A 9,271-nucleotide genomic window follows, 5' to 3' on the forward strand; every position below is an offset into this window, starting at 1 on the left:
AGTTGAACAATGTTGGGAGAATCACGTTCCCCAAGCTGTGGCTCCGTATGTACTGATGGACAATTTGTCTATGGATTAATGCACTTCTCTTTTCCCCTCAAAAAAAAAAAAAAGAATTTCATTAGAAACCTTTAGTATTAATTTGAAATAATTAGGTGTTTCTCTTTCTGCTTCCTCCGTTTTTTTAGATGACCCGTTTTAACTTTTGACACTATTTACATGTGTAACTTTGACTATCTTGTGTGATTTTTACTTAAGAAAAAAATATAGTCATGTGAGATCTTGTTAGATTCGTTTCAATGTATGTTTTCATAATATCAATTTTTTGTAATTTTTGCTTATTGATAATCAGATATATAAAGGCTCAAAATAGTGCATTGACATGTGTACCCACGGAAAACGGGTCAACTAAAAAAACAGACGTAGTATTTTTTTAAAGCTACTTTTTATCACCAAAAAGTGAGAGATGATACACATACACTCAGTGTATGTGGGCCACACATACACTGGATGTATTTATTACTACTAAAATGTATACCTTTTGTATGTGTTACTACTAAAATATATAATTTTACTAAAAAGTTGCAAATTTACAATCATTTGAACTTGTTTTGTTATTCAACGATATTTGAATTTACATAATACATAGACGATTGAAATACTATATTTCGAATTGAATTTTATTACATGTTAGTGATGAAAATATACATTATTATTCTACAAACAAATTAAATAATTGAAAATGATAGGAAAATCTAGTAGAAATCAATAATAGAAAAATGGTGAAGATGAATGAGATGAAGCTAATATATGAATAATATACGAGTCTAGTAATATATAGCTAATATATGAAAATATGAGTCTAGTAATAATATGAAAAAGAATCAATAGTTCATAAACGACATTGTTGTGATAATATGAGTCTAGTAATAGTAATAGGAGATATGAATAAAGTTGATAAGATAGAATTAAGAGATATAAATTATCTATTGTACAATAATTAGGAGTTTTGTTGGTTATTTTAGGATGATAGATTATCGTCTATCAACTAAAATAACTACGTCATCCTAGAGGTGATCATGGGCCGGGCTGGGCCGCGGCAAATACTTTTTGCCTAAATTCGGGCCGAATTTTTGTGCCCAAAGTCCGCTAATTCGGGCCTAAATTAGCGGGCCAAAAAATAAACTAAAAGTCGTTTTTGACTTGCCCAAAGCCCGCCCAAAGCCAAAAAAAAAATCGGGTCGGGTCCGGCCGCGGGCCGAAAAAAATCTACCCAAAACCCGGCCAAAAACGGGCTGGGCCAAAATAATCACCTCTACGTCATCCTCAACCGAACACCATGTTAAGAACCTGCATGTGACACTAAGACCTTTTTCAGGATGGGCTCGACTTTGGCTTAAACATAGTTTAAGGCTACTCAAACCCGCACTTTGCTCCATATTAGGCATATAAATCTTTCTTCACTATGTATTAAATTCAGATTTGCAGGGTAAATAGTAAGTCTAACTATCTAGCCCACATGCATGATGCATGTACACTCGATAATCAGCTGGCTTAATTCTTCCCTTATCATTATTGAACAACAATATACGAAAGTCTATTTCTCAATGCATAATCCGGTACTTGCAAGAATACTAGATAAGTTTGGCCTAACTTGCAAAAATAGCGTGGACTCAATAATAATAAGAGATTTAAAAAGACTAGTAAGTAATTAATCAATCAAACCGTTGTAATCATACACAAATTTCCAAATCCTAGTAATTAAGCTACTCATATTGGGCTATTAAGGACATCTTTAAATCTAATAAGTTACTCATAGTCAATAGAGCAATGGAATTGAATATAGGATTAGTGGAAACAATAATCTCTATTATATAAGGGAAGGGGGAGCAATGGTGTCCTCTTTTGAAATGCCTATTTTTACCCCCTTCCCTTTCTAAATTACAAAAGGAATGTCAAAATCAAAATCAACACAAAAAAACTACCGAAAATTAATTTCACACTCACTCACAAATCACTTAAAAGAAGAAACTTTACAAATCACTATACAATTGACAAAATCACGTTATAAAAATCAGCAAGTCACTCAATAATCAGGAAACTTTATTAAAACTTAAAATTAATATACAAACTAAAACTAATAACCTAGAACGTCAATACATACAAAAAATTTACAAAAATTTACTTACAAATCACTATTCTCAAGAACCATTCCAATTAATGGTGGGTCATGAAAAAAAATAGAGGTGTAATTGTAGTGAAATCAGAATTTAGAAGTTAGACAAGGAAAAAAATATTTACTTTTTTTATAGTGTTTCCTATATATAATGAAACTTTTACATATATTTGGACCTATATTTTTCTATTATATAATAGCGATTAATTATCAAGGTAAAAAGGTTTATGTAAAATATCATTCAAGAATTAAAGTACAACATATCTCTATTATATAAGAAAAGGGGGAGCTATAGTGTCCCCGAATGAAAAGACTATGTTACCCCCCCTTTCCATTCTAAATTACAATTCACTTACAAATCAAAGGGGCTTCAAACAAAAATACCAAAAATATAATTATAACAATCACTCACAAGTCAACTAAAACATAAAATTGCATAATTTACGTTATGCAAATCACTAAACGAAGAAACTTTAAAAAACTTAAAATTCACTTACAAACTAAACCTTGAAAAAATTGACTTGAAATCAAAGTGTCCACTTTCTTTCAATTTATGAATTACTGTACTTAATTAAAAATCAACTAAAAAATTATAATATTAGAAATCATAAATAAATTCAATAAAATTTCTATTTTGTTTATAGAATTTAACTTTGAAAAGTAAAAACAAAAAGAATGGTGAGAGACTTAAGTGACAGAAACTAAACCAATTAAATTTTGCAACTAAAAACAATTATACTTCGTATATTTAATGTTCAAAATTTGACTCTTAAACTGAAGAAAATCGAGTTTTGTTTCGGAAAAAATTCAAGCACGCATCGCGTGCAAAAAATTCTAGTGATAACTAGAGATAAGAAAGAGAGGAAATGAAATATTAGTTGTCAAGACATTATGACCCTATTATTTCAACCTATTCGAACTTAACTAAACTTATCCGAACTTATTAAACCTTATCAGTTCTTATCTAACACATATACGAACTTATCTAAACTTATTATACCTCATTTTGTGAGTGTGTCAAATCTTATTTTTGCTAAACTAAACTTATCTCAACTTAATAGTCCTTGTTTAGTGATTGTGTTAGATCTTATTTTTGCTAACTAAACTTAATTGAACTTGTTAATCTTTATTAAACCTTATTTGAATTTTTCTTAACTCTTTTTAACTTAACGACTAAACTTATTCGAACTTATTTTTTCAAAATGAAAATAAGTTGAATAGAATAGGACTATAATAATAAAGATTTACTTCATTTGATCGCAATGGAGTACTAAAAGATAAATGAAAACTAAAACTCATAACCACTATTATGTGTTTACTAGTAGAACTTATTATAGGGTATGGCACGACTTAAAATCTATCCCGGGTACTTCGCACCATCTGAAATGCCCCATAATGCCATCAAACCACCCATTTATGATTTTGTGGTGCAGCCATGGAATGACCCCCGACCCAAACAATCATAAAAGTTGTTTTTATGCCTGTTCAAAACCGTGGGAGTTCTTAATATAACATCATCACATGTCCGATTGATCCATCTCACGGGTCCCGTTGACATCTAAAAGCGTGACTTATATCTTCAATTTTGACTGTTTTAGGGCTCGTCCGGGCCCGGTCAAAATTTTCACCCAAAACCTTCCTATGGGGTGTGACACAATTTATAATGCATCCCGGGTGTTTTCCACCATTTGAATAGCCCCAAAATGCCACAAAACAACCCATTTATCATTTGTCGTGCACCCACGGAATGGTCCCGAAACGGTCATAAAATCTATTCTTATACCCGTGCAAAGCCGTGGGAGTCCTTAATATACCATCATATGTCCCCTTGAGGCATCCCATGACATTCGATGCATGGGTCCCGTGGACGTCTATAAACGTGACTTATAGCCTTCAATTTTGACCGTTTTAGGCTTCTCCGGATCCGATCATATTTTTTGCCGAAAACCTTCCTATGGGGTGCGACACGACTTATAATGCATCTCGGGTACTTCGCACCATCTGAATTGCCCCAGAATGCCACCAAACGACCCATTTATTGTTTTGTCGTGCACCCACAAAATGACCCCAAACGATCGTCAAAGTTGTTCTTATGCCCGTTCAAATCCGTAGGAGACCTTAATATACCATCCCGTGTCCACTAGAGGCATCCCACGACATTCGTTGCACGGGTCTCGTGGATGTCTAAAATCGTGAATTATAGCCTTCAATTTTGACCGTTTTGGGCTCCTCCGGCCCAGGTCATATTTTTCGCTGAAAACCTTCCTATGGGGTGCGACACGACTTATAATGCATCCCAGGTGCTTCACACCATCTGAATTGTCCAGAATGCCATCAAACCACCCATTTATGATTTTGTAGTGCAGCCACGGAAAGGCCCCGAAACGGTCGTAAAAGTTGTTCTTATGCCCGTTCAAAGCCGTGGGAGTTCTTTTTATAGCATCCCATGTCCCCTCGAGCCATCCCACGACATTCGGCGCACGGGTCATGTGGACGTCTAAAAGCGTGACTTATAGGCTTCAATTTTTACCGTTTTAGGGCTCCTGCGGCCCTGTCATATTTTTCACCCAAAACCTTCCTATGGGGTGTGGCACGACTTATAATGCATCGCAAGTGCTTCGCACCATCTGAATTTTCCGAGAATGCCACCAAACGACTCATTTATTATTTTGTTGTGCATTCACAGAATGACCCCAAAACGGTCGTAAAAGTTGTTCTTATTTTCGTTCAAAGTCGTGGGAGTCCTTAATATACAATACCATGTCCTCTCGAGGCATCCCACGACATTCGGTGCACGGGTATTTTGGTCGTCTATAAGCGTGACTTATAAGCCTCAATTTTGACCATTTTTGAACTCCTCCGGGCTAGATCATATTTTCACCTAAAACCTTCTTATGGGGTGCGGCACGTCTTACAATGTATCCCGAGTGTTTCGCACCATCTGAATTTTCCAGAATGCCACCAAACGACACATTTATTATTTTGTCGTGCACCCACGGAATGATCCTGAAACGGTCGTAACAGCTGTTTTTATGCACCGTTCAAAGCCATGAGAGTACTTAATATACCATCTGATGTCCCCTCGAGGAATCCCTCGGCATTCAGTGCACGGGTCCCGGGGACGTCTAAAAGCATGACTTATAACCTTCAATTTTGACCGGTTTAGGGTTCCTCCAGGCCCGATCATATGTTTTACCCAAAACCTTTGTATGTGGTGCAGTACGACTTATAAGGCATCTCGGGTGCTTCACACCATCTGTCTTTCCCCAAAATGCCACCAAACGACCCATTTATTATTTTGTCGTGCAGCCACAGAATGACCCCGAAACGATCCTAAAAGTTGTTCTTATGGCCGTTCAAAGCCATGGGAGTCTTAAATGTACCATCCCTTGTCCCCTCGAGGCATCCTACGACATTTGGTGCACGGATCCCGTGGACGTCTAAAAGCGTGACTTATAACCTTCAATTTTGACTGTTTTAGGGCTCCTCCGGGCCCAATCATATTTTTCGTCGAAGACCTGCCTATGGGGTGCAACACGACTTTTAATGCATCTAGCGTGCTCCGCACCATCTGAATTGCACCAGAATGCCATCAACCACCCATTTATGATTTTGTGGTGCAACCACAGAATGGTCACAAAACGGTCGTAAAAGTTGTTCTTATGTCCGCTCAGAATCATGGAAGTACTTAATATACCATCCCATATCCCCTCGAGGCATCCCACGGCATTTGGTGCATGGGACCCGGGGATGTATAAAAGCGTAACTTATAGGCTATACATATATATCCTAAAATTCATAAGAAATCAAGTTACAAATTAAGGAAAGTCGGACAAATCGTCAAGCCTGATACGTTAATATATGCAATAGTGTCACTGCAAATTCCAGCAAAACAACATATATTTTTCAAAGACCATGTAATCCTAACCAGAAGTCTCGGGCCTGGGAAATTTTCTACGCAAAAATCTCTCTGCCAGTTTATTTTATTTGTGTAGTTTATGCAATAATAATTCAATCTTTTAGAAATGAAAACTAACTCTAAACAATCTTGCAATTCACTTGATCCTCTTGTACTTGTTCATCTATACAATGTATATAACAAAAATCATTCTAATATAGTATTTAGTATTTGAAAAGCTTGGTATCTAAATATGATACATTATACTCCTTCCTTTCTCTAAAGAATGTAATATTTGCATTGTACATACTATTCAATACACTAATTTGATCCTTAATATTTTTAATTTTGCAGAAGCAAATTATATACAAAATTAATACTATAAAAGTATATTAATACGAATCAAGTAAGATTTCAATTGATTATGTTTTTTCTTATAATTGGTAAGAGAATAAGGGTTAAGGTCAATAGCTTAATTAATAGTGCTTAATAATTTTACTATACATATATTACATCCTTTAAAGAACAGAGGAGGTATGTAATTCCGAAGTTATAAGTTAATGATAGATAACCCTAGTCTTTTGTCAAAGTACATGATTTTTGTAATCGCGGTGGTGGACTCAGTACTGCTTTTCTGCGTATCATGCTCATGATGCAGGCATGGAATAGAATGTTCAGCTTTCTACTATTGGGATAAACACTAATTAGTTCTTTAATAGCTAATTACTGACTAAACATAACTAGAGGACAAATTTTATACCTCACTAATAGTCATTACTTGCTTATTGTTTAATTAGCCACGTTTTCCTGTAAATTAAACTTTAAGAGAAAAAAAAGTTGTAATTTACCTGGTTGATGGAGATTCTTCAATCTATGGGCGATTGGGAGGTTTGATCAACTAAACCAGGTTTTTGCACGATGAAATTCTAATCAAAGTAAGGTAAAGTTATGTTTTTTGAAATAAATCAAGTAGGTGTATATCGAGACGAATTAAACGATATCTCAGTGATTATATTTTTTCTTACATATAAAACACAAATGATGATCAAAGTAACAATGCTGAATAGTGTTATAAGTCAAAATTGGAAAACCAATAAGAGACAAAAAGTGTATTAATTTTATTGGATATTTCGAGCTGTACAATAGTGTCTCTCAGCAGGGGCGGATTTAGGGGGTGGCCTACTCGGGCCTCGGCTCACCCCATGATCCAAATTAATTATAAGTAACTTATCAGGAATAGTAATGTAAATAGGTATGGTAGAACAGGTGATTTTCAAAGAAATTAATCAATAAGTTCGATCTACCCTATATAAAAATTCTAGATCCGCCACTGTCCCTCACGCAACTCGATCGATAATCTCGCACGTCGCAAGTACTTGTTTAATGTTGTAACAGTTACATATTGTTAGTGGATCCAACTTTCAGCTTTTACTCTTAGTTTATGGCACTGGTTAAATTAATATATACACAAATGAACTCAGAATATACTATACAGATTCCCTAGCTATGTAAAATGTATCTTTCTCCTGGTACATTCTATGGAATAAAGAAGAGATGAATTCTACTGTATGCTACTTTTGGCTGATTTCTATAGTGGGGCTCCAAAAGTGTGACAAAAGGGGAGTATCTTAAGAATATTTGTACCTAAAGGCTAATTAAGTGAGTGATGCAGATCAATTAAGCTCATTCTGTGAAGCCATTAATTAATTAAGCTCTTATTTTTAAGTATGCACGAGCATCCCCATTTTGTGAAGAAAACAATTGAATATTTTTTTGGAGGCAAAATGAAACTTTCTTTACTCCTAAAACATGATAATACTCCTATCAAATGTCAAGTACTTTCTTTGTGTTAAATCTTTACATTTACTTTTACAGGATGTCTGATATACTACTTTGATCATTAATATTATTGATTATGTGTTGGATTTTTTGTGCAAAATATATTACCTAATAGAGATAGTTCAATTAGTAAATAAGTAATATAATTTTTTTAATTAAAATAAAGAACTACCCTATAAAAAAGATTGAATAGCACTACACGAAATAATTATTCTTTCTTGCACATAATTTTCTACATTAAAGATGATTGGTGTCAAAATATCGCAATGGAAAGTTTTAGGGTTGAAGATTGTAAATTAGGGTTTCAATGGGATATTTTAAGTCTCACAACAGAATTTAGTGTTTTAAGGGCTTTATGATTAAAAATGGAAATGGAGGATGCAAATTGGTCTTGGATGGTCTACAACTATGCATAGTTGTTTATTATTAATGGGGGGATTTTCGACCTTAATCGAGCTCGTTAATGACAATTAGTAACGAAATCGTGCACAATCTTTTTATTTTTATGAGGTAGTTTTCTTTTTCTTAAAAATACATTAGGTAGTTCTTTACAAAGGGCCATTTATAAGGTAGTTTCGTACACAAAATCCATTATGTATTTGTAAAAATATATTCAAATTTGATATTTTGTAAATGGATATGAGTGACAACATCCCATATTACTATATCTATATGTTTGATAATGTGATGGTCAAATTTTGAATCTTTGACCCTAATAATATATATTGTAAGCATCAAAAGCAAAACAATACACAAGAAATATAACATAAAAAATGCAACAAGTCTTAACTTCCAAGATGACGATGATCAATAGAAGTAAATTTAATAAACATATAAATTATAATATGCAATTGTCCTTCACTTGTGTACACTTGAACACCATATAACCCCTTCAATACTTATGTCAAGCAAATGTTTCTTGGCGAATACAACTTTCTCATTTACCAAAAAGAGTTTTACATCCTAAATAGCCACTAGATTACAAACACCAACAAAGGAGCAACCAGTTGCGCATCAGTATCCACCCTCTCCCACCTTCTATGAAGAGTCGGAAAGGAGACTCTTCATATGCAAAGCAAATGAAACAAACTATTGTATGGCTAGGGACTATATATTACTCCCACTTGTCACAACAATTTGTTAGCTACCTCCACAAATATATTTAATTTGCGGCCACTTTATTGTGATCGAGAGGAGAAAGTATTGGTCCTCAACCATGCAATAATATAAAAAAAAACAAGCACAATAATAAATAACCTAAAAAGAAGCAAATGAGGCCAGGAGGAAAACTAGAAATTTTTCCTCAACTCAATTACTCAAGTACATAGACATAAACCCTACAAAGAAAATAAAGTTAG

This window comes from Beta vulgaris, chromosome 5, assembly GCF_026745355.1.
Source record: "Beta vulgaris subsp. vulgaris cultivar EL10 chromosome 5, EL10.2, whole genome shotgun sequence".
Classification (NCBI taxonomy): domain Eukaryota; kingdom Viridiplantae; phylum Streptophyta; class Magnoliopsida; order Caryophyllales; family Amaranthaceae; genus Beta; species Beta vulgaris.